Genomic DNA, 27,766 nt, shown 5'->3' with positions numbered 1-27,766 from the left:
ACTCGGCACGGCGCACGCACAACCCTTAGCCTTGGCGTCTTAAACAGACCTGGGACAACACGCAGCACGCCCACCCTCCCAGCCCCCACCCCCAGGCCCCCCCGCACTTGCCTGCTACGACTCTCGGAGCTGCAGCTGCTACGGCTCACGCTGCTGGTCGTCAGCACAGCCACGGAGAAGTCACTCCGGGCGGACTCCGCGGAGAGGCGGTAGTGGTGGCGGAGGTGGCGTACCTGTCCCCTGTTCCCAATCTTGCGGTGGCGGGAAGCAGACTGGAACCCGGCAGAACCCCCGCCCCACCGCGCTGCACCGGGGGACCAGGTTCCTCACCCTGCTGGCAGCTGCCTCAGTGACGCCCAGGCGCCGGCGTTCCCACTGTTTGTAGCCGGGCGGGGAGGAGGGGCTTGTTTGGAAGACTGCCAGGAGGCGGGGCCGGCGAAGCGAGTTCGCGGGCCGCGGGTTCGGTGGCGCGAGCCCTGCCCCGCTGCCCCGCAAGTAGGTGCCTAGAAGAAGACACCCAGCAGCAGATGTTTGTCTCCGACCCTCCTGGCTTCCGATTTTCAGCAAGCTCACTGACTGGGTTCCCCTGGCAGCGCAAAGAGCATTGCACACCCAGAAGAGGTAGATTCCGGGTTCAAGTTTGTAAATCCCGAGTCTCCGGGTGCTCTCACAGAGCCAGACCGATTCTCGCGGGGGTTACTTAGATATACATGTATAAAATATATATACGCACATATATAAACATACACATTGCAAGCAGAGTTAAAAAGCTATTCTTCCCACTACTTTACAGCCTAAGGAGCCTGTCCCTCAGCTAAACCCCTGCTGCCCATCTCTGCCTCTTTAGATGTAACCTGACGTTCAAATAAGCCCCAGATACCTGTGTGTGGTGCTATACTCTGCTTCATGCGCAAAATAGAAAACCCTGCTCTTGGCTATACACCTGCTGTTCACTGCAACCTCGCAACGTCCCCAGCGGAAGCTCCTAAACGGGCAACTCTTCACTGAGCGGACATCCCATCGCTGTCTTGCCTTGGCCCTCCCCCACACCCGGGTCAATCGCTTTTCCCTGGAAAAACCTGTGCCTGTCCTCAGACTCAGCCCCACGACTGGGAGTTAAAACCAACCCGAGCCACGCGGTGGGAGCACGCTTTTACACCTGCTCAACCGCTTAATTACGAGAGCACCTGTCCTGTTAGGCGGTTAGGGTTCTTTGTTTTTATTGCAAAAGCTCCTGTCTTAACCCTTCCCCCTAAAAAAAATAATAATAATACATTTAAAAATATCACCTCTCCTACCTACCTGAAAACGACACAGGAGGTAAGAGAGGAACTGAGCAGTGGGCGACTGAGTCGCAGCAAGAACGTGACCGAGGTTACAGCTTCAAGGGCATGATGCGGGTTTGATGCAGCAAGGTCCGCTAAGGGCGCCCAGCGCTCCCCGCCCCCACGCGACGGGCGGAGCTGGGGAAGAAGGCGGGGGACTCCTCTTATCAGGGCGGGGGCTGGGAAGGAGCCTAAATTGCCCCCTTGTCAAGTCATGCATACTAAAGTAGCGGGGCTCAACTACCAACCAAACGAAAGCAGACCATTCCTCAATTTGGGGAACCTAGACTGGGGACATCAAAAATAACTGATTCTGTACCAGCATTCCTGTTGTCACCTCAAATCTACTTACAATTAAATGACCTTAACTGACTTTGTAGGGGTTCCTGGGAAAACTGCTCAAAGAGTCTGCGCCTCTGTGACCTTCCTCTAAAGTTAATTATAATAGTCCCATCCCAGGCAGGCAGGATTGCTTTAAAAAAAAAAAAAAAAAAAAAAAAGGCACGTTTCCAAACATTTATCAAAAATGGGCCTACCAAATTTGCCAATCCAGGCCTAAACCTCTTACAATGCCCTACATCCTACTTCCTAAAGCTAACTTCTTGAAGTTATGGGAGACCTCTCTCTTCAGTTTCACACGTCTTCCAAAGACACTTCTACCTGTAAATGTTGAATTATCATGGAGAACTCCAGAGCAAGTTAGCTTTATAAAGTGAGGTGCCCACGACAGGAGGGGAGTCCAGGAGTGCCAGGTGTAAGACAAACTCAGGGATGACAGCAATAACTAAGAAAGAGAGTTAATTTTTTTAAAAATCCTCCAAAAAGCAACTTTTAAACACTCAACATCTTTGGGTGTTGCAGATTTATTTGTTCAGATGCTGAGAAATATTTTCGATGTCCCATTTAAGAAGCCATTTTACCAAGGAAGTCTTATACGACCAAACAGATTTCTAACCCTTCCATTCCCCAAAACAGGCACACTATTTCCCTGCCTTTTAAAAACAGATTCCAATCAGGAAAATAATTTATTTGGTTATTATTGTCTGCTTTGTAACCCTCCCCCATTCTAAGCCTATATTTTGTAGATTGCTGTGTAGGCCTAAAAAAAATAAACCACCTCCATCTCCCTCCCACTCCCAGCATACAGAAGATCAGTGTCATAAATATGAGTGTGGGGAAGGGCTGAAGGTTTAGAATCTTAACCAACAGTAGTGTGTGTATGTGAGTAAGGGAGGGGAGAAAACCCATGCCTTTCAGGGAGAAAGTACAGAGACATTCATCCTGGTCAACAGTGTTAAGAGTGAACACTAAATTGTTGACTATTTCTCTCGCTCTCACCACAATAAAGCCAGCTTGGTAATTACCAGAGAAAATTCCCAGTCTCTACATCAGTTTCGCTAACTCCTGCTTGAAAATGGGAAATGGGGAATATATCCAACCTCCAATTTACCACAGTTGTATAGCTCTCATGTTAATTCTTTACAGACGTGAAATAGGTGGGTCCGTAGCAACGTGCTGGGCATAAATTAAGCAACAATGGCCACGCGAGGTCCCATTCTCCGCTGAGCTACCGTAGTGGGCACTGCCACCTAGACATCGCCAGCCCCCAACGCCTGGAGATGGCAGAGTCAAATGTGGAGTAGGCTGGCCGCGCGCTGGCTTTTCCAACCCGAAGGATGGGTGCGGTGAAGACCAGCGGAAAAATAACAATCCCAGGCGGCTTTGTACCGTTTCCCCATCCTCTTCCTCTCCAGCACCACACGGGCGCTCTCGCGCACACACCTACCCACACTCCCTCGTGCCAATAATTTAAACTTCTCTCAGGCAAAGGCAGCACCTCGTTCACTGCCACCACCACCCCCTTTACCCTCCCCATCCTTCGAACATTCTACCCCTTCCCCACATCTACCCCGATTCTCTTTTTCGCAGTAGAAAGCCAGTTGGATTCTCCTAAATCTTTGGAAATCACAAAAGTTAAAATGAAGTATGTGTCTTCCCAGCGTCTCATCCCTCTCCCGGCGTCAGTTTAACAATAGCTATTCGAGTAAGGGCGGGGGTGGGGGTGAAAGGAAGCGAGTAAGAATTACAAGGCTGAGCTGGCTCCTAGGGTGGCTGCGAAGACTCCCCCTCGCCCCAAAGGCGAAGTCAGCCGCGTAGGACCACGGACAGGGCTTGGAATACACTTCCCAGCGCCCACCATTGCGAAGCTCCGAGGCAGCCGCCACTCCACAGACACAGCTCCAAGGATCTTATTTACTCTTTACTGAACAAAGGGAATCTCATATCAGGCAGAGGCTTAAGAATTCGGCCCCAAATTGTCTATCTTCTTTTAAAACTGAATCACAGTAATTGGCTCCCATGAATTAGAGCCCGCATACCTAGCAACGACGAGTTTTGACAGCTACTACCCACCCCAGCCCCAGCCCAGTCCCAGCCCTAAGGCGGCGTGTACTTTTTCCGGACAACTACAACTCGCTGCCAGGTACTGAATATAAAATCCATCTGGAAATCCCATCTCCCCAGCACATGCTATCTGGTTAATGCAATTAAGTCTGGGGGTTTCGCTGGTCTAATCTGTAAGTCCAGGCTTCTAATTATCCTTAACGGCACTAAAGCCTCTCCAGTCCTTCAGTTGCTTTGCGAAAGTGGAGGCATGCATTCCCCAAAACCCAAGTTTTCCCTCTCTTCCCACGAAATGAACTTCCAACCTCAATCCCGAAGCTCACTCAACATCTAGACTTCCACTGTACCCCTGCTCTACCCTGGCCACATTCACCACTTAAGTTTCTGCCATTGATATTTGCAAATATTCAGTATGTCAAGCATGCTTCCATCGTCTCTTAAGTATAGCTCTCTAGAATTAAAAAGCAGAGCAGTAGCTTTGAAATGAGACAAACATGTGCAATTAACTTCATATTGTCTATTTCGCTCACTTACAGGTTTTCTGGGTTTGCCAGCGCATCGCTGAAACTAATGATTAAAGAAACCAAACCGAAACTTACCTTTCTCCCTTAAGGTTTTTGTGTATGTATGTTTTTAAAGTAACGGTGCAGTTCTCCCAATAAGGATGAGCAAGAAGCTGCTGGATAGTTCTCTTAAGACAGCACGAAACCTAAACTGTGCTCGGCTTAAAAGAAGCAAATCAAAAGAAAGGCTTTCGACCCCAAAGTCCAACGCTAAAAGAAGTGGCGAAAAAAAAAATATTAAAGGGAAGGGAAAACTTAAAAAAAAAAAGAGAGTTTAAAAAGACGGATAGACTACCCTCCTATTGCCGTTCAACTAAACAAAAAGGGGCAAGAAAAACAAACGAAGGAACAAAGAAAAGAGACGAAAGAACGTTTTTTCAAGACGATGTCTTTCTCCTTGTTGCTTTTTAGTAGGTCGCTACAGGAGTAAGCTGCTGCATCTCTAACTGAGAACAGAAATAACGGGGGAGGACGTCTTAAAAGGGAGGTGGACTGGACCACAGATTTATAGCACCGTATCACCAACCCCTTCTCTGCCTCCGCACTGCCGTGTGTGCAGCTGCTCTGCCAGGCTCCTATCCCGGGCAGCACGCGCGGAAGTATACGCCGAGTCGTGCCACAACGCAACTTGCTCATCTCTCCAGGATCCTGATTGGTCTAGTCGCTTCCATTGAGGCTGCCCAGGCGAGGCCCCTTGATATGATTGGTTAGGAGCTTGTGTCACTCTCGAGAGCTCAATGGAGTCCCGTTTCAAGGTAAGTTGTGCGGGGCGGTACACACTTAACACTGGCGGCGAAGGGAAATGCAAGAAGCAAAAAGAGATGGGGAAAGAGCAACGTGGGAGGGTTGGAACTGTACTATCAGAGTTTGCGATATGGCACGATCTCCTTTTCTCCTAAATCGTTCTGCTTACGAAAAACTCGTTTCCTTTGCCATCATTGCCTCATCTATGGCACGTTTCTTGGTAGCATTAAACTCTGTCCGGTATGTATGAGTCTTTGAGAGCTCCCTCTCTTTGATCTGAGTGAAAGGGATGAAGATACATCCATTACTTGCCCGCATGCTTTTCTAGATCTGTGTTAATTTTATGTCTTTCTCTTTTTTAAGATATGCATATTACAGCTCTCTTGTTTATTAAAATTTTTAAAGCATCCTTTTAGGATAAGGATGAAGGCAGAAATGTTTTTAAATAAAGCCGCACGATTTGAATTAGCTTTCATTTCATATTAGAATAGAAAAGTGCAGGATAAACATCCTGTTCAGGAAAAGAGGTACTGAGCTGACGTCCTTTACTTTCAGGTGTTTGATGCCTCTCAAAAAGAGCAGCTGTATATGAAATTAGAACTAGGCACTCCTCTGCATTTGCTGGCAGTACACTTCTTGGACCACACATGTATTGCTGACAGTAAAGATACCCAAGCCTTTATCTGGGTTCTTTCTCTGAGGATTTAGAAAGTTTAACCAGAAAACCAACTGCTTCCAATGCTTCTGCTGTATAAATGAAAACTACTTTATTGAACCCCATATTTGAATAACATTCTGATGTATTTAATAACATGACGATGAAAGTTTCATTCAAGGTATTTATTTCTTCCTTCAAGTGAAAGTGTGGTCCTTAGGATTAACTTGATATCTAAGTAAAGAAAATATTTATTTGACCTCAGTTCTTTTCCAGCTTGAACTTCTCCTTTCAGTCTTGAAAGATAGCTCCAGCTTCCTAGACAGTACTTAGGTTTCTTATGCAATGTAACACATCATTTCTAGGAGCTCAAGCCTTTCTAAAAGGAATTCCTTTACCTGTTTGTTTACTGCTAGTTGCTATTTTTGAGAATGCCTGGAAGAGGAATCACAGGTAAGGTAAGAGTTAGAGATTGCAGGAGGGTTGAATGGGACAGAGGAGAGAGGGACAGATAGTCACAAAGCAAAATAACTGGAAAGCGAGGGGTGAAGTCAGTTTCTTGAGTGTACTTGAGTGTTGATAAATGATTAATGGTAAAGAACAGAAGATCTGTTTATCTCCCAAAGAGGGAGGTAGTATAGTATCTGAGTTGTATTACTTTGCATGATAATAACTGGAGGTTGGAAAAGAAGGCCTGAATCTGTGTTATCTTATAACTAGCATTTATAATTTTCATGTCCTAATCACTGCCCCCACTTTTTATATAGCATCAGGCTTGTGTTCCTAATTTCAACTTAAAAATATTCTCTAGACCTGCATGAAACTCATGAGAAGGAAAGCAGTTAAAGAAATGGAGTCAATGGGCTGAGGGAAGGACAAAAGAAGAGAAAAAAGAAAGACTACACATTATCTAGAATAGTTTAATTGCTGTATGAATAAACAGTTGGAAGATTGGGTTTGTTGTCATCCTCTTTCAACCCATCCCTTCATCCAGCTCAATAAAGACAAATACAGTTTGGATAAAAGTAAAATACTCTTTAATCAGACTTGTCTATGGAGTAACTTGTCTTTTTTCCTTGTTAACATGCTCTTAATATTGAATTAGTAGATGAGTTTGTGCAATATTCTTAGCACTTTGAAGAAAATCTTTACCATTAACTTATAATTACATAAATGTGCTCTAACTCAGTGGAAACTAACACTTAGTTTTATCTTTTGGTGCATGTTTGTATCCACAACAAAGATGTTGTAGATTACAGTGGTATATTTTCCAAAGGATTGGGGGAGGGTGGATTTGGAAAGGTGGGTGTGGTATGGAATGATGAAAATCTAGCATGTGTGTTACGTAGTTTTAAACAATTACATGGAAAATGGTAAACTTGTTCATCCATATGCAAAATGCTAAATTCTGTGCATTCAGTGTCTGTGCTTTTATCAGTTTGGGCAGAGGAGCAAGTATTTTTCAAAATGTCATTTTCAATGTCTTGTTTATTTCTCTGTAGGCAGAATTTAGTTAAATTGTTTAACAAATTGAAAATATCCTAAAATAGTAATTTACTTCCTTAAGAAACAAATGTTTTTAAATTTAAAAACTTTTAAATGGATAGAGACACCATGTCTAACATTGTTTTTTCAACTTTTAAAAATAACTGAATACAGTCACTTTAAATGAAATGTTATCTGTAAATTTCACTTTGCAATTCATGTTGTCATAGCCTGAAATATTAATATTCTATTTTGAAATTAATAAAGACTATGGATAAACATCACACTCCACATTAAACAATTGTAATCAACTCCTCTTCGTTCATAGTTATGTAAAGAATTATCCACAGCATCATAATTTGCATTAGAAAAGCATTTAAAAGACATTTCAGCTATGATTGTCAAGTTAACTTTGTTATATCTTCAAAGCCTTTGGCATAATTTTAAACTGCAGCAGAAAAGGGAGAGATCTAAAGAGTCACAGAGAGCTGGGAGAAAAAGTTTGATGTGGAGAAAGTTGCCAAAAGAATGGTTCTCAAAGCCGAAAAAGTAGAAATTTAATTGTTTCACAAAGTTTGTTTATAAAGGAACAGTCATTCACAGAAATACTCATAATGTATTGTGAGCAATGTCTTTTAGGATACATAACCCCCTTACATTAGAGGGGGTGTGATTTTAGCATTTTATGGTACAGGGAACTGTAAACGACTATTGTAACTTTTTTTAATAAAGCAAATAAAGCAGAGAAGCTATTTAAGTGAGTTTATAAGTATTATATAGGCTTGGGGGAATAGTTCTAAACATATATTCTTCTCAGATGAATAAAAATATTCTCGGTGTTAGCCTTTTGGACTGTTTGTTGGGGTCTGTGGCTCATAATGTTGGAAATGGGACAGTTTAATGCCTGTGTGAGAAGTATATATATATATATTATATAGATTGATGATTACGTTTTTATTTATTATTCTTAAAGAAGTATGTTAACTTTCCTTCAACAGTTTAGAAAAGAGAACAAGTTATCGAGAAAATTGACAGCAACGTGAGTTTAGAACGTGGCAACCGGACAGGAGAAAAAGGCAGGAATTAGCACCATGGACAGAGACTAGCCGACTCGGAACAAAGGTTTGCAAAGCCTGATAGTGTTTTGTGTCCCTCCCAGGAGACGCGGAAACTGCAATTCTTGGGGACGTTTCATTACACAGGCTTTAAAGACGGGGCTCTTCTACTCCAAAGAAACACCTTTATTTTGAATTAGGCTGGCTTTTGCTAGGACCCGGCCATCGTGACAAACCGCCAGGAGTGTAAGAGCCCTGAACTCGCTGCTCACCCTCCACTGTCCTCTTTTCATCTGCTCCCTTGCCCTGGTGAGACTGGCTGTCATCAAAGTGGTCAGGCAAAATAAATGCAAATCCAGATAGTCATCCAAAAGTCTGCTGAAGCTACTCCAGAGTTTGTAATCCTCGAAATTCCCAGCGAGAATTGTAACAAAAGCGCCCGCTCACCCTTGCTCCCCTCCCCCAATTCTTCTCCCGGCTCCCACCACCTTCTGGCAAAGGGGCAAAGCCTTTTATCTGAAGCATGGGTGACCTCCGAGACTATTTAGTAAAAGACACTTTATATTGCAAACATTTTCCATCAGGGACAGTGCCAGGGGTGGCAATGAGTAGGGTCACGCCCATACTTTACTTTCTCTTTATATTTTGTCTTTAAACTCCTGTTTGAGGGAAAAGACTAAAAAGAGCAGACTCAGACATAATTCCCCCTAAAGCCTGAAGTTGCTATTTACACTTAAAGACACGTGAATTATTTATTTTAAAAATAATCTAGTTTCCTGGTAAATCTTTGCAACCCGATTAGATTGTCTCCCACTCCCCTACCTCACCTCCTCAAACACCATTTGGTTGGCTGGTTGGTTGGTTGGTAGGTTGGTTGGGTTTTTTTTCTGGGCAAAATTTGTATTATGTTCTTTCTCCTTCAGGTGATTTGCCTGCAGATACTCAGACTAAGATCTGTTGCACGTGCCCCAGAACGTCACAGAAAATATATTTGCAGCTTCAGATCGACGATCATTTTTGTAAACGCTCCTAAAAACCGCCTCAGATTTATTTTGCTCCCTTCCTTTACTCCGTAGAAACTTTCAGCCAGATAAACTCAAGTCCTCCAGAGCATGCAAATGGAGATGTAAGCGACCAGGTGAGGTAAGAAAAACTGGAGGTGAGAAAGGGCAAATAAGAGCTTTGTGTCCCTTTCTTTCAGGGATGCTAACAGCCTTCTCTAAGCTTCCCCCCTGGAGCCCACACATCTCATGTAAAATTAATACAAGTAATTAAAAATAGCAGTTTCCAAAGTTAAAGGAAACCATCTGTCTCAGCTGGTGGCAATCAGTCATTTCTCTGGCCCCTCTACCCGGACCTGGAAAGAAACGGTTTTTCTGCTTCCGATGCTCGGAGGCTCTTTCTTATATTGAAGATTTATGTTTCCACTTGTGTGCGATGCACGTCTAATTTGAAATAATAAAGCCGAGCTGAGCAACCAGTCAATCAGAGCTATCAACTGCGCTCGGCAAGCAGCCCTGCCCCCACCTCCCTCCGGTCTCTAACCTTTCCCTCCTCTCCCTTCCTTTCTCCTCCCCCCTGTGCTCTTTGCACACTAAAATCCCCTCCCTCCAACACACACACACAAGCGCGCGCGCGCACACACACACACACACACACAGGCGCGCGCGCGCGCGCGTGTTTAGATCAAACCCTTGCCCACAGAGCAAGTGACCGCACCGGGGCACGGTGACAAAGGCGGAGTTTGTATCAGAAGAAGACTGAGGCCCGGGGAGACACAGCGGCTAGAGAAACAGCTGTCTTATCAGCCGGCTGCAGAGATGAAGATGGCTCGAGAGGTCCTCAACAGATAATCACTTGAATAGGTTTGCAATGCGCCAAACTTCACGCTTGATAAGGCCAACCCAATGTAGAGAGCAGCCCAGATCCTGCTCCATTCTGTTTTATCTGGGCTGTAAATTAAGAAATTGAAATTCAGGTGGCAGAGGCAGCAGTCTGCTGATAGACCGCTAAAGTAAACTGTCATTAAAATGCTTTCCGCCGGCAGAGAGGGGGCGCCTGGAATGGGATTTTTTTTTTTTTAGTGGGGGGAGTGGAGCGGTGAGAGAAAAAGCCCACCGGTTCGAAAACTTACTTGTGGAGGAGTAGCTGTGAGGAAGTGTAACAAAGAGACAGCATTTTGGCCATGATTCCAAATCATAGCTACGATGCATAAACAATTTGAAAAGTATAAAGTTGTGTGAAGTTTAGTGTAATAGAGATTAAGGAACAATTTAAACCAATTTGACAGAAAATGGAATCCTGTCTTTATCAGAGCATGGGCCAGAGGAAGCTCCCTGACTACAGAATTAGAAACCGATTCCAAATGGACTTCAAAAATATTCCCTTTGTTGTAAGAAAACCAGATCACCCAGATACAAAGGAGTTACCATCAACTTGAGGTTAATTTGACATTTTGTTGAAGTGATAGAGCCACCAGAGACATTTCAAGGTGATTTTAGAATGGCCTAAGAAGTTGTTAACCACAGAAAAGAATCTGCTTAGCTACTTAAAGGAGTAAGAATTATATATCACCCCTCCCCCTTTACCCAGGTAATTTCTATGGGCTAATTCAGGAAACAAAAAATTCCCCATTATTTTGACACCACTTGGTCCTTACAGCACACTTTATATTGCACTCTTCTGTTGGTTTTTATGAATATGAGGCATGAAATTCTATGCATTATTTGAATAAATGTTTAAAAAGCTTTAAATGTACAATGATCAGAATATAGCCAGTGACCTTGTCTTGATTCACTAATGACTTTGCACTGTACCTTGTTATTTCTGTAGTTGAGTCGAATGTAAATTCACTGATGGGCATTTATGAGAGTGCATAAGTACGGGAGGATGCATTCCATTTTCCACAACATCATTTATATTTTAAGTTTTAGCAACATTTCTCAAAAGGTACCTTCAGATGATAACACATAGTTAATGCAGCTTCAGAAAATCAATCAGTTTTTACTTTGTTTAACCCCAAAACGTTGATCGATGTCAGAGTGCACTTAATTGACAATATAAAGACTGCTCAAAATACAGTAGGATGAGAAAGAATTATAAATGAATTTGTAAGGAAAAGTGAGGAGAAAAATATGTAAGATGTTAGTCTCTGTTTCAACAGTCATCAAACTATAGTGCTCTATTAAAAAACAATTCGTTTAAACTTTGAAGTTGCCATCTGATTACTCCCATGGAAGCAAATAAATACGTCAAAGCATTTCAAACACGTTTATGTTGAATACATTATGTAAAAATCCTTCATATCTTGTAACACAGAGAACAATTTTTTTTTAAAGACAAGTGCATGGATGAATGAGTTCTGTATGTATTCTTTAACAAGAGAGAAATTTTTGTGTACATTAACTTTTCCCTTCCATACCACTTTCCATAATGTTTTCATATTGGTTTAAATAATTGCTACTCTATAAGCATTCGAGGAAGTATTCTTTTAGTGAATTGCAGCCTTTTAGGCTTTATTATACTATTATCTTCAGTTAATCAGATATTCTTCTGCTTGTTACAAATACTCAAACAAGTTTGAATTGCCAGCTGTATTGAGTCTCTTAAGCTATGATTTTTATTTTTATTTTCCTTAATTAAATTGAAAATAGGCATACAATGGAGAGCTTAGACTCTCCTTTATTAGAATAGGTAGGACTTTTTTAAAAATGAGAATTTGCATAAAGGTTAAAAGATACACTTTCGCTAGGTTTGAAATGTGAGAAGAATTTTATAAATTTAAATAATGACACTTCAAAGGGCTAAAAGATAATTTTAAAAATAAAAATTTAATTAAACAGAAAAACATTTTATCATGAATTTATTCTAAAAATCACTCCTGTCTAATTTTTGGCACAAATGATATATTTGATTTCTAAAGGCATAACGAGTCATTACAAATGATGAAAAATAAAAAATCCAAAAATGCAAATTTTATTTTTAAAAGGATTCTCATTATAATTTCTCTTTGGAAATGGGATAGTAGATTTTTAAGGCAAACAGTCTCTCTATGATGTATAAAGGAAAAAATATTTGAAGCTTTGGAAATATCTAAAAGTTGTAATATTTTTGTTTAAAACTGATTATAATCCTATTACCAAAAAAATAAAAAATCAGACTACTTATTGCATCCTTTCAGATATAACATTAATCTTCAGGCGAGGGTCAAAGAAGAGATACTTTATCGGCTCCTATTTCTAAATATTTATTCCTGATCTTTGACAAAGATCCATTTCAGTTTGATTCAACCATTTTGAGTGCCTATCATGTGCCAGAATAATACAATTAGATTAGAGACTAAATGCCTAAAGGAAATCAGATTACTTTTTAGGAAATCCTAGTAAAAGGAAAATCTGGGGGGTTCAACGCAAGTTAATGTGTTGCGTAAAATACCTTCACAATGTGTCTGGATTTTGTTGTTATTATTTATCTTCCTAAAGTTTTGTATAATATATTTTTATAAGTTTTTAAATAGTATAGCTTGTCAAAAATTAGTCCTTTAAATAGAAACTGAAGTATTACTCTTGTAGGCGCTATAGTTTTGCAGATTATTAGGAGCTTGGGTTTTTACTTCAAACACATCCAGATTTGAACCTGGCTGCATCACTATGGGGCCTTAGAAAAGTTAACTTATCTCTTATAAGCCATGATGTCCTGATCTATAAAATGGTGATAATTCTTAATTTAGAATCACTATGAGATTAAATATAATTGTGAGTATAAAATAATGAAACTTCATGGGATGGAGGAAGCAGTAGCTACATGGTAACTACAATTATGAGAACAAAAATGATGATGTAACACATTTTATTTGATGAAGCCAGAATTAGAATTTCTGTTTTCATATGCTGTCTGAAATACTTTCATTTGCTCTCATTAACATCCTACCTGATAAATCTTATAATAAATATCTTCTCACATTTCTAATTGTAACCAAGTTTAAAAGGCCTCAAAAGGCATAAAATTTTCTGTCTGCTCTATGTGGCTTCAATATATTTCCCATCACAATTTCATGATTCACACATAAAAAGTTGTAGGTCTTCAAGAAGCAACTTAGTCTGAGATCCCTTTTGATTGATATAATAATAAAAACACCTTAGAACTTTATGGTACCTTTTATCACAGAAAGCTCAATGTACTTTTAAATATTTATCATTGTAACCCAGAAGATAAGAAGGACATAAATGATTTCTCATTTTCATGGGCACAACAGAGGCATTAGGAATTTAGCTAACACACATAAGATGAATAAGATTAGAGAATAGTTTTCCTGAATGTCAGCCTTTCTGTAATGTGTTGTTGTCGTTGGCATTAATTATGACCACTGTTACTTTAGTTAGGCTCAAAATTTTAGTGTTTGGCATTAAGTATAGGTTATCATCTAGTTAATTACTTGCTGAAATTAAATTGAGTCAGAAATATATTATCCATGTCTAATCAAATTAAAACATTTTTACTTTAAGCCAAAAGACACTTTTATTATTCAATTATATATATATATATATATATACACACACACACACACATTTGTATTTACAATTGTGTATTGACTCTAAGGCAAGAGTTTTTTTAAGTTACTATTCCTTCATGGCCTTAAAAGAAATCAGTTTCAATCTCCTTATCACTCATCTCTCCCCAGGCTCATTCCCTCTCTCCACATATATTTTTATAGGCTATTATGTTTATTCCATTTACATAGGCTAACAGTACTTTCTGCTCTAGTTTTCTATTGCTTTGGTTGTCTGTGTTTGAAAAATCTATCAAAATAAATATCTAGAGGAATATAGAAGTAGACTGTGTAAAGGACACAAGAGAAAATGCTTTTTATAATAGTTTTCTGTTTGTTTTGAATAAAACAAAACGGAGAAATAATGGCCACGTGACTTTGTAAAACATACAGTATCAAAAGAATACTAAAACTTGCTTATGGTTTATAGTTTTGCAGTTCCCTCCTGGGCTTACTTTGCTATAGGTTAATATTGTTGCAGCTATAGATGTGAACTCTCAGTCAGTGAGTGGATGGAAGGAAAGAAAACTGACAAAAGAGTGAACCATCTAACTTCATGCATTACAATAGAAAAACAGACGATGCTTTCATTTTAAAGTTCAGTAGGCATCTCTCTCTGTATCCTAAATGTATCTTGTGTTTGGTAAGATTGACCCACCCAAAGTCAAGCCCAGTCACGCCCAGTCACGTGACTTGCATGAGGAGGTATAAGTAGCACCAAAAAGACAAATGCATGCACCACACAGAGTAGCCAACGCTGTTCTTTATTGCCATGTCACCCCAACCCCTTTAACCCTTCATGTTGATGTCACAACATGAAAAATCTATTTCTCTGAATGAGTATATTTATGTGCATTTTAAGGCTGAGAATATTGTTTAATAGATATAATGTTCTGTTCCTTTGGTCACTGTCATTCTGGTATGAAATATTAGAAAATATGGTAGTTTGAAATGTCAGTTTTTGTAAACAGGAGTTGGAAGATGTAATATAAATGAATGGTGTTACAGACTATTTAAGCTGTTTGAGTAACAAATAGACATTTCCTTGAATTATTTTGACACAATTTACTGTGAAATTTCTTTTTTTTCTCTTGCCGATACTTCTAGATTCTTTGTGCAGACAATAAAAAGAAAAGCCTTTCTTTTCTGTCAGTGCTCATTATTTAACTGTAGAACACTGATGTTTTCTAGAATACTAATATTTCCTAGACGTAAAATGAATATTAAAAGAGAGGTGTGTCTCCATATTAGTCATATCAAAAGGATACATGAAAATTTGTGCCTTTTTAACAAGGTTTTTATAAAAGAGGAAAATCTTAATATATATTACAGTGTTTTAGTCCCTACCTTTAAAAGGCATTGAAATGTCTCTTTTATTGGTGTATGTGTGTGTGTGTGAGTGTTCAGGGCAAATGAAATGAGGTTCAAAGGTGATAACTGCAAAACTCTGGTGGAGACCAGGCCTGCTATAGTGGAAGAAAAGGACTGGAAAGCCATAGGCTATTAGGTTGGTTAGGTGTTGTGGAGTCACGTCACCGAGGGCTTTGAAAACTAGCAGAGAAAAGTACTGACATAAAACTACTGGATGCAGGATATATTTATTGACGAGTGTAAATTTTGGAAATGCCAAGCAAGGGGAGACTCAAAGATACAGGAATCAGAATCAAGACATTTAAGAAGCTTTTTGATTAAACTCTGAGACTCCTCAGAATGAGATGGCAAGGTCAAGGGGATAAATAGAGATGGAGACAGACTGACAGGTATGGAAGAGGGGTTTACACTGACTAATGAAAGTATTTAATGGTCAAAAAGTGAAAGGATTCTAAACAAGTAATACTTTCTAGTCAAACCCCCCACCCCCACCCCCAAAGCTATGAGGAAATGAAATGAGGAACCAGCACCTGTTGGGCTTCATTTTGCTTAGCTGTGGATGTATCTAAGACACCTTGGTGCCTAAGGTGCTGGTGAGGGGATTTTAGAAACACTGGCTAGGAAAAGACACTTTGCAGCACTGAGCTAAGATTCCTAGGCTTGGAAAAAGGAGACATGAGTCCTAGTATTATTTCTCCCACAAATTAGCTGATTCCCTTCAACAAGTCATTGACTAAACCTGATGATTCCCCAGAAGACTGGATTAGTAATAATGATGATAATGTGTAACAAGTATTAAGTATATACTGTGTGCTAGGCAGCATTCTAGTGCTTTACATGCATTAAATCATTTAACCCTCTCAACAATGCTATCATTTTAAAGATGAGGAAACTGAGGAAGTTAAGTAATTTACCAAGATCATACAACTAGAAATGGACAGAGCTGGAATTTGACCCAAAGTAGTCCATTTCTAAGGCCCAAATCTTTAACCACTAGTTAGTAGAAAACCTTTAAGGTACGTTCTAGATGCAAAATTCAGTAAAATTATAAAGAAATATATTAGAAATTAAAGATGACATAAGACTTTGAAGAGAAGTAAAGCATAAGAAAAAGATATTACAACTAACATACAGGAACTAATCATATTCATGTCTTGTCATACTACCTATTTGTTAACAAATGTAAGAGAGAGAAAAATGATTGTTAAACAATTTGCTTCTTTAAAGTGATTCAGGTCAAATACAATAGAATTTTGAGAAATATCATATACAACATCCTAGGAGATTCAAGCCTCCATGTAATATTATTTTGGGTTTGAGGAAATTGAATTACTTAGCTTTTGTAAATTTTAATTTTCAGAATTCTACTCCATAACTGTAAACAGTTATAAAACCATTAAAACAATAGCATATATTTGTATTTTAATGACATTTAAAGATTTTCATGAGATTTTGTTGATACTACTCAACATCCTGTAACAGATCTTAACTAGAATATTATGCAGTGGCTATTTTGAGGTAATGGAAGTTGGACTTATAGTTACTTTTTTTCTTTAGTTTCCTGCATTTTCAGCTTGTAAAAATTCTGAGCATGCATTCATTTTTATAAATCCGAAAAACAGGTCATTTTGTGTTGGGAGAAAATAGCTCAGGAGCTCAACTTTAGCCATGTTAGCCAGCAGGTAGGAGCAAGTGGTAGATACTAAGTGGTGAGCACCAGTGACCTCTTAAAAGACAACTTAGATTTTGAGAGAGGACAGATTAGTAGCCCTGGAGCTTTATAGTTTATAATGAAAACAATATTCACTTACAAAAACAAATCTTGAGGTTTAGTACCTAGGAAAAATAAATCTAACAGAGCAAAATGACAAAAATCACAGAAACTGCTTTACCAGTTTCTTAGACGAATGTAATATCAGATGTAACTCTCCTATCCAATTATAATTGCCTAATATTACTTATACATAAAAGTATCAACCATTTCCTTTTCTTACTGCCTGTCTATATTATAGCTAAGGGATATTCTTTTATTTTCATTTAATTAATCATTTCTTTTTCCTAATATATTCTTTCCCACAGTTGCTAGAGAATCTCATAAAAGGAACCTTCATTCCCAACTAGCAAAGCCCTTAAAGTGATTTGTTTATATTTCTACATCATTTAATAAATGAAAATCATAATACAGTAAATAATTATAATGAGATTAAACAAAACCTGGCTTCCTGATAGGTATCATTTAGTGAATTGCTATTTCAATACCCTGAACAGTCACCTGAGTTAATTCAATTTTCACATTCTTTAATTTTTGCCTTTAAAATCACTCTTCAGAGAATGAGACACTGGCTCACTGTTTCAACTTCATAGGATCGTACAGTCTGAACATACTCACTTATTTACTTTTGCCATTTAAAAATATTCTAATACTATGACCAAGATTCTAAAAAAAGCTACATGCAATTATTTTTATATTATAAAATAAATATATAGGTTAATAATATCACAATTTTATGTTATCATATATGAATATTATAATTAAACATGTAGTAGTGGTAGAACTAGAAGAGGAGGTACGACGAATATCAAAATAAAGGAAATATATTTGTAAACGTGTTTTAACATGGCTCTGTTACTATATTTTAAGCTCTATAAATTGTAGGTATATGTTATCTTTTAAGTATGAGTTATGACGATTTTGAAAAAAGTTATTTGTCATAAACAGAGGACATAAAGTGCAGCTGCCCTCGCTCATGCACTCATTTGACTCATGGCGCAGTCTTGAATAATTTTAAACCAAACATGACTGCGGCAATCAATTTTCATCCAATTTATTGGGCATGAGTTAAAGCCAATTAAAAAACCATTTTTGGTGCAATTCAAGGGGAAAAATGTATAAACCCATGAAAAACAGATTTCAGTCCTAGACATGAGTCATCACTATTCTAAATGATGGTGTCAGCCCTAAATCAGAAAGAACACATTCTAAAATTGCACATTCTGCACTGGAACCTGCATTTATCAGCAATGATTTTATACAATTATAAATATTTTTAAATAAGAAATTGACCTGGAAGAAAAAGCATGCTCTTCTAACATTGTCTCATTTCTGAGCATTTTTTAGCCATGAAATTAAAAGGTAGTTTATGGCAGCTCCTGAGTTTCTGAATTAAGAACTGAGGTAAAAAGTCATCTGTGACCTTTATACAAAGAAAGCCAATCATTTTACCTGTAATTTTAAAGTATCTTTTACCTATTAGATATTAGACTACTTCTTCTTTCCCATGAATACAGTGGCTTTCTTTTAAGCCTACAAAAATGAAACAATCCTTGTGCACGCTGGCTAATCTTAGGGTAATGAAAGCAGCAAAATGGAAGCTTCTGGGTTAGAAATTACAGTCATAAAATACAGCCACACATTTTTAATTTGTATATTAAAAAGGTCTTTTCTAGTTCAGGTCTATAGCAATTCAATGTATTTAAGCAGACCTGTATTCTTGTTCTGCCTCTCCCATGTCCTTGGTATATGACTTTAGGCACATTGCCTGACCTCTCCAATCCTGTTTTCTCATTGGTAAAATAAGTATAAAAGTAACAATAGCCCCTTTTTAGGGATGTTGTGAGCATGAAGTGAGAAAAACATTTGTCAAGTGCTTAGGGGAGTGCCTTACCCAAGAGTGAATCTTCAGTGAATGACAGGACTGGTAAGATCAAAGTCCAACAGTGCTTACACATAGCTGTGCATCAATGCCTCGACCTATCTGTGCAGGGTTTTTTCTTTTAGAGTATGAATGTCTGGTCTCCACCCTGGGAGATTACTTAAGTAATTCTGAGGTGAGGTCAATGCACATGTGATTATAAATACATTCATGGACGATTCTGATGAACCACCAATTTAAAGTAAAAAATAGTACAGATTTTTCAGTTGCTCAGTTAACAAGGAGTTAAACTCTAACTTGAACTATTTTGGTTTGGCTCTCTGCTGAGCAGATTAATTGGAATAATTGTCTAATTTGTACTTTGTATTATGCTGAAAGAGATTTAACTGGGAGACTTTTAAAAGATTTTATTTACATTCATCTATGAGGCCACAGAGTAAGCGTGATTTTCCACAATTTCCTGCTATTATAATAAAAGAAGAGACATGTGAGATAACCCTGGGAAATTACAGAGTCATTTCCAGTGGCATGGATATATTTTAGTGTTTACTATATATCTTGTGGCTTTTACTTCTATTTAATAAACATAGGCAGATAAGCCAGTACTGCCAAATCAATTTTTTTCATTTTATTTTCCTGTTGAGTTGGTTCATTTCTAACTGTCCTATTTCAGGATAAGTAAGCAGTTTGTTCAGTGATAGAGATCAAGGAGTGCCACACAGTTAAGAAAAGCAACTATCAGAAAAATATATTCGTACTTTGGCCTGGCATGACCACCCTACTAGGCACTGACCATGATTGTTTAACAAAAAGGACTGCATTTTCTCTGGGACCAATTTTTCACATATTAAATGAAACCACTACACTGCTTAACATCTTCCCTTGTCATGGAAGTCTGGCAGTCATGTGACTGGGCTTGACTTTGAGTGGATCAACCTTATCAAATCATAGGATATATTTAGGATACTACCATACCACCAGAGTGGTATATACACTTTCCCTGGATCTAAGAATGCAAATTGCATACACTACCTAGGAGCTCAATGGGATAAAATACCTGTTTTCTGGGAACATTTTCCCTTTGAGGGTTTAGAAATGACTTTATAGTACAGATACAGTTCAAAATCATGTATTGGTGAGCTATTGATAGATGAAGATGTTGATCAAGGAGTAGGTAGAATCAGATTCTAGTTTTAAAACTGGGAACATTTATGTTTTTATACAACATATAGAAAATGAAATGGTAGCATTTATTTTTCTTACTAAATGAAATGGTAGTACTTATTTTTCTTACTTCAAGGTATTAATGTGAAACCAATATAAAATCACATACATGAAAACTGGAAAAACTGTATTGTGGCATAGGAATGGAGAGGGAAGTAATTACCAATATTATTATTTATTAATGTACACAACTTTCTAGTAAGTTATCCAAAAGCTCTTCAGGAACATATTTCCTTTTCTTATTAAGTAAACTATTTTTTTTCCTTTTTCAAAATGATTCCCTGAAAGTTTCAAAATCAAGTTGTAAGATAACAACTCTATGTTAAAACTTCAAAAAATGAGATTGCGTAAAGCTTGTGGAACTCTCGTGGAACATGAAAATCTGTAGAAAAAGTGAAACCTTTTATTGTATTTGTTTATAAAAATAATGTTTTATGTAAGCCTAGTCTTAGACAAGTGGTTTCTAAAATGTGGCTCCTTGAAATTTTGAAAGAGAGAGCCCTTTCAGAATTTTTAATTTAACCAGCAGAGAATTGCTTTCTCACAGCTGGAAGTGGAACAGCTGTTGACTCTGGCACTCTTCTCTTCCCTTGGGTGAGAGTTCAAGGACCCTAACTGTGCCCTCAGGAAGATAGTCAGCAATGTATTTGGTCAGAAACATATTCCAGCACAACCCAGTTCCATAGGACCAGGGACCAGTTAACTCAGAGCTCCTGTGTCACCCAAATGGGGGAAGATATTCTCTCAGGGAAAAACAACCTCCATAAGAATGTGCTTTCTGACCCACGGTCAGTCAGATCACAAGGCTCACATGATGATAAGGATTCCTTGAAGGACTTTTGATGTCAGTCAGTCTCAAGATTTGGTATCCTTTTAGAATTAATATCTCCAGATTCTTCCCCAATCCGCCTCCCCCCTACTTTTTTTTTTTTTTTTTTTGCATTATATAGGACATTTCCTTTTTGTTTAGGGTGCATTTTTTAGATCCTCACTTGAGGACATACCTATTGATTTTAGAGAGAAGGGAAGGGAGAGAGGGAGAGAAACATTGATGTGAGAAAGAAACATAGATTGGTTGCCTCTATACATGCCCCCTCCCAGGACCAACTGAACCTGCAGCCTAGAATGTTCCCTGACTGGAGAGCAAAACAATGACCTTTCAGTTCTGGAATGATGCTCCAACTGAGCCACACCGGCCAGTGGTAGGGTGTATTTGCGAGTCTTTCTTAGTGGGTACTAACTAGCTAATTCCTTTTTGAATTTACAGGAAGGAGAATAAGCAAAAAGGACTATTTCAGAATAGCTCCCATTGCAGTACTATTTATTGTATCCACTAGAGGACTCTGCTGTGAATGGCTCAAAATATCTCTCCTCCCATTCCCTGTGGCCTCTGGCATTTGATGCTCAACTAACTCTTGAGTTGGGCCACTGGCTACATATCAGTGTTAGAATGAAAACATTCCCCCTACTTTAACACCTCCTGCTAGTCCAATAAAGTGATGTTTAAATAACTGAACTGGCTTCAATGAACTGTACGTGCCATTTTTTCCTTCTTCTTAGCTAGATAAAATGGAGATAATTATGAAGTGGATGAGCAGGTTTAATGAAAGCCAGTTTCTTTTGGTATACTCCTGAAGCAGCAATCATCATCTGTTTGGCTTTTGAAGAGCAACAATTATAATCACTTAAACCCCCAAGGGGAACAAAAATAGAATTTACATTAGCATATAAAATATACAGCTGGATTGGGCAAGCCTATAAAATTCTGGGGAAATCATTCTAATCTGAATGCTATTCAAACTCACAAGTAAAATGAGTTCAAGAGTATTTTACATGCTTCCTTCCTATAAAATAATACATGTAACAATGTTGAGAGGGTATTCCTAAAAATGAACACATGGGAAGAAAAAACTGTTGCCGGGAGAGAATCCCAGCAGGAAAGGGCTAAACTGTATTGTCAAGATATCAGAGGGCAAAATGCATAATGATATTCACATGAAGTACTAATCACTGGGAAGTGAAGATTTTTCATGCATTTGGGAGCTTAAAAAAGGAAATAGGGTGGTTTCAGTCTGATCAATGATGAAACTTAATCATAAATAAGTAAAATTTCAGATTAATAGTACTTTCCCCCTCCACTGTAAATGTGAAAGCAATACAAAGCAAAGTGAAATCGCTAAAGTTGATACCCTATTGTTATGACACAGAACTCTTTTTTCTATTTTAAAACATTTTCATATCATTTCCTCTCAAATAATCTCTTTCCTACACCTCCTATTCTAATTCAAGCCCAGATCACAGGCAATCTCTCTCATCATTTATGTTATTTAATTACTTTTGCTTTTGTGTGCCTTCCACAGTTTGCAAGGTACTTTTTTTTCCCCTTTGCTGGAGCATAGAATAAAAATGGAGCTTTTGCTTATCCATTATGCTACTAGCAACAAAACACTAACATAATCAATACTATTAAAGGCTTTCCCAGCTGCACACATTTATCAAAGACAGTGTATCTGAGAAATTACACTAATGAATCTTGAAAAATTCAGCATCCTACAGAGAAAACTTGCTCTCCCTCATCATAAGTACATATCGATATGTAAAAATCAGGAAAAATACGCTTCATCCTTTTTTATGGTATTTGAAGGTCACTATTACTTCTTTTTAAATGAAAAAAAAAAGCCAATATGCAAAACTTCACCTCCACTGAGAAGCACTTTCTGAATACCCACACTAAAGCCAACTGCAGGCACATTGGTGTTAACTTCCTTTGTGTTCCTAAAAGCACTTTGTACATACATGCCTCTGATGGTAATTATCTCACTGCATTGGAACCATTTGTTGACGTGTCTGTCTCAACAGCCTGTGCCTTGCTTGACAGCAAAGCCAACCTTCCAGGGTGTATTCCCAGGCTCTCAGCCCAGTGCCTAGAGCCTACTAAGCATGCAGTTTGTTGAGTGACATACACCATTAATTTGTATTCCAAGACACATCAAAATGTTATGATGTCTATGAAAAGAATCAAAATATATTAAATATCATCTCTGCCACAGTATCAAATTTAATGGTCAAAAATTAAGCACTGAGAAATTAGAAAGTTTAAGAGTCGAGATTTCTACCATATCTTTTACTTTCATTATTCTTAACAAAGAATAGTGGTAAATTTTTAGATTTATTAAATATTTATCATGTGTCTCGTGGTTAATTATTTTTACTCGAAACACTCAAAAAGCTGAGTTCTCAGTTCTTATTGGTAATGACCTCAGGTTTCATTAGCCATATATATTTTAATTAAAACCATTAACACTGCCTTCTCAGCCTTTGTCAATGTCTGTCAGGTGTGGTGGCATCTAGCTTGTACTGTTCTGTCCTTTTCTGTAAACGCTTCATGCTCTGACAGGGTTTAAAAGTCCTTAACGTATAACTCATATAAGTTTAAACACAAAATGTAATGTCTTCATGTTTAAAAGAATTTAAAGGGATAATTTAAAGGGATGTGTACAGCATGAAGTGTTCCAGGACCTAGGCAGGAACTATCTTCAAGTCCTTTTATTCTTCTATTTATCTAAACGTAGTCTACATTTTCCTCCTAATTTTCCAGATGAAACTATCATTTTGTATGAAATTATAAGAAAGCAATAATGGAGAGGTAGAAGAAAATAGACTCCACAGACCTCTACTAAAATACTCTTAAACTTTTAATTAGTAATACATACAGCTAATATTCTTATCATTAGACTAAATTCAGTTTTGAGGAATTAATTATCCCATAAGTTTAAAACTGAACACTGCTGTGGTAACTTTTTTTGCTTCATACTAATATAACCATAACATTGTATATATGTATATGTACATGTATGTATTATTTATACATGCAGACTTGTACACTTTGATGAATTTGAAAGGAGAGAAAATTGTCTAGATACAGTCCTAGGTTTTATATTACAATAATATATATTACTATATAATAAATTTCTAAAGCAAGAATAAAGTAGAAAATTAAACAAATATTTTATTAACTGTGAAAAAACTGAGCCTGAATTTTATTTAAAATGAGGCAATAGCTAGAATTAGGTTTGCGGGGGCAGGGTGAGAGGAGGTTAAAAATACAAGGGTCTTTCAAGGCATGGTCTCCAAGATCAAAATGAAGTTATATGACTGACTGCTAAAATATTGCGCGGCTGAACTACTCAAGCCTCACAATTCTTTCCTTTATAACATGGTTCTTAAAGGTCCAAAATTATCAGACTTTTAATAAAAGCTTTTGGCAGGCACTCTCACAGTAATGGGGTTTAAACATGACAGATCTAGATGATTTCACTTTATAAAAATCTGAAACTTACAAAATGGATGAATCAGTTTTTAAAAAGTTCTTCACTTAACGGGAGCATTAATTCAAATGTTCTTTTATTGTGTGCGCTCTCTGCATGTGTTTTTTTTAAAAAGTAACCCAATTTAAAAAAAGGTTTACACAAAACAACTAAGGATCCCTTTTATTGCATTAGGTGCAGATAGCAGACAGAATTATTCTGAGTGTTTTCATTTCTTAACCGAAAGTGAAAAATTGAGCAGTTTTCTACTGATAGGATATGATGTTTTTAAACTTTTTTATTGGTACTTAGGGGGACCTGAATGGATTATCTTGATAAAATCTTAACCACTCCATTTTGGCAGATCCAAGTTAATAAACAAACCCAATCTCTCAGGTTTAAAGATTTTATAAATTAAAAAAGAGCAAAATTGGAACTTTTTAAAGGCAAATAATGGTTTTTTTACCCAGTATTTGAGAGTCTATCAGCTTTATTATTTAAAAAGCAATCATATAATTGTGCCCCATTTGAAACTTTTATTTTCTATATTACTTTCTTTATGTTTCTTTAGTTCATTAAATGAGGGCAGTTTAAAAAATGGAGATCCCTTAATGACTGAATAATTAGGGTAGAAGTTAATTGATAGTAAGTATATCAAGATAAACCCTAAGTAGAAAATAAATATATGGTGCCCTACTGGTGTGGCTCAGTGGGTTGGGCGTCATCCTGAAAACTGAAAGATCACCAGTTCCATTCCCTGGTCAGGGCGCATGCCTGGGTAGTGAGCCAGGTCCCTGGTTGGGGACACAAAAGAGGCAACAGGTTGATGTTTCTCTGGCACATGAGTGTTTCTCTTTCTCCCCCCTTCGCCTCTCTCTAAAAGTAAATAAGTAATATCTAAAAAAATGAAAGAAAGAAAGAAAGAAAGAAAGAAAGAAAGAAAGAAAGAAAGAAAGAAAGAAAGAAAAAGAAAATAAGTATATGGCAAAAGAACCAACAAAGATTTACTACCTATAAAATCTTATAACACTTCATTACTTTAGCAAATGTTATTATAATTGAATTTTTAAAGTCTTAAAAAATTAAATTCCAGCTAAGTAAGTAAAATTAAAAAATCACTCTGCTTATTTGAAATTAAATTTTTCTTTGTAAGGAAAACTTGGTTTCCAATTAGGTTTTTCTTGTATTAAGTAGCATTGTTGATATTTATTTGAACATACTTTCCTCATTATAATTTACTTAATCTTCCTTTGTTTTTGTTATTAGGGAGGGGGAAGGAGGGAGTGGATAGGCTGGAGAATGCAACAAATTCTTCATTATTATTGCCCCAAAGGAAAAACAAACAGCCAAAACCTCCTAAGGTATCCAAACCCAATTTGGGGATATAGTTAGGAATACTTCAGTAAGATTTTCCTTCAAAAATGTTTTATTGAAGAAAGTGCCAACATTAAGAGGTGATCATTGTTATCTTTGGAATTTGTGGAGATTTTGTGGGTTTTATGTGGAGGGGCTCTTTAAATTTAGAAAATTGCGTCATATTTTCTATGAGTTGATTCTCATTTTGTTTAATTTTAGACCCAAGTTTAGAGTCGGATTTTGATACAAATCTTCACTTCATGGTTTATTCCATTTCTAAAGCATCCACACAGTAAATGCAATACTAATTAGAAATGACAAATGAAGGTTATTTTTGATTTTTAAAAATCATAGTATCACTTCAAAATCCTGCTCTACTTTTTTGCTTTAGGCACATTTCATCTTCTAGATAGTACAAGGGGTAAAACCTGCAATGAAGACTTAAAAATCTACGTCAGAAGATCCTACCATCCACCCCAGTTCCTGGATCTCATCCATTTTTCTCCTTTATGTAGATATCTATTCACTTAAAGTGAGTCAGTGTTATGGAAAGCAATGAATATTTCTATGAGAGCATTGCTTAGTGGAAAACACTTAGGATTTTGTTCTTATAAACATTATAAACTTTCTGCTGTTTGTAAAATTTATTCTAATGGACTGAGGCTTAGGGGAAATATCAGAACATGACCACTGTATTTCTAATGTGCCAATAGCATTATAATCAGAACAATGAAGAAAAAATGGATTATTACATTCTGATATAAAGAAATTTCTATGTTGAGAATATTTATCAAACCTAAAATTGCCACAGAATTATGGTATTAGTGAGGGAAAGTACCAGCAATATACAGCATTAGTATAAGTACTTGTATAGGAAATTAAACACATGCACTATTATTAATTATCATTTAGAAGGCAACTTTCAATTATGCAACTTATTTTAAATAATTTTTACAACTACCTTGGGCAGAAACAGTATTTTCAATCTGTAGATAGAAACAGTAAAGTTGAGGGCTTGTTTGAGACAGTGAGTATTATAAAATAACTCTAAAGGGTTTTTACTCAATTAAAGTATCAAAGTAATCTAAATTTTATATGTACAGGTCATAGATTTAAGTTAAGTAGTTATGACAGTTGAGTAGTATAGTCTAAAATAAATTATATAGTTAAAAACATTATTAGTTGACTAATATCCCCACATAAGAAAACTTCCCAATTGAATTTCTTACCACTAAAAATTATAAAATACTATATTCTAATCTAAACTCATCTAATACTCTTTTTCAAAGTTTTACTGAATTGATTCCTCTTGTACCAACATATTAGTAGTTTAGTTAGCCATTTTGTTTAAGTTCTGGAAAACTGTGTTAAGGGAGGTGACTGCAAAGATCAAGAGTAAAAGGAATAGTGATGACTTTGGAAGCCAACTGCATAAGGTGTCATTTTCCTGTGGTAGTTGCTGGTAAACTACAGTAACTTCATGTGGAATAGACAAAAAAGAAGTCAGTTGTTAAAGTAAGTTACTAAAGTACATGTCCAATAAAATACTTTAATCTTTATTGCTATTAATCAGTTAAAAAGGTTATTTTCTGTGATTCTTGGATGATCAGAGGATGTTTATAATAATTCACAAAATCTTTATTTCTGAATAGATTTTCAGAATGTAAGCACGTGCAATTATATATGCACAATATAAATGAAAAAAAACCAATGGTTTCAATAAAACATGAAACCAATTTCTTTTCAGGGGTGCTTTTTTTTTTTCACTTCATCTTTCAAATGAGAAAACTTAGATGACCTTGCTATCAGAGAATGTGCAGGTCCATTCCAATATAGAGCATCCCAGTCATCTCCATGGCAACAGCCCCTGACGAGTTAAAAGGCAACTAGATTCACAAACAGAAAAATGTTAAAACCACTGAGCACTTTTTTTTTAAATGCAGAGCTGGACAATTTAGAATTTTCCAGAAGAAAGGTTGAGCCATTTACTAAACTCGGAATTGTTAACTTTACCACAAATGTTAAATTGGATACCTATTTTCAGAAAGTGAATGAGATAAAAAGGCAAAACTCAGAA

At 37.3% G+C, this 27,766-nt stretch overlaps 1 protein-coding gene across 1 annotated transcript in view; it reads right to left on the bottom strand.

Annotated features, from left to right (window-relative positions):
• ELAVL2 (ELAV like RNA binding protein 2) overlaps window positions 1–4,452 on the bottom strand; it is a 128,079-nt gene extending 123,627 nt beyond the window's left edge. The window contains exon 1 of the mRNA XM_054587883.1: window positions 4,328–4,452. The gene's annotated coding sequence lies outside the window, so the exon portion shown is untranslated. The remainder of the gene's footprint in view (window positions 1–4,327) is intronic.
• Window positions 4,453–27,766: the final 23,314 nt, after the last annotated feature.

Source organism: Pteronotus mesoamericanus, unplaced genomic scaffold, assembly GCF_021234165.1.
Source record: "Pteronotus mesoamericanus isolate MK-2021 breed Mesoamerican mustached bat unplaced genomic scaffold, CSHL_Meso_final contig_124, whole genome shotgun sequence".
In the NCBI taxonomy this organism is placed as follows: Eukaryota; Metazoa; Chordata; class Mammalia; order Chiroptera; family Mormoopidae; genus Pteronotus; species Pteronotus mesoamericanus.
This window is presented reverse-complemented; position numbering and strand designations above follow the sequence as displayed.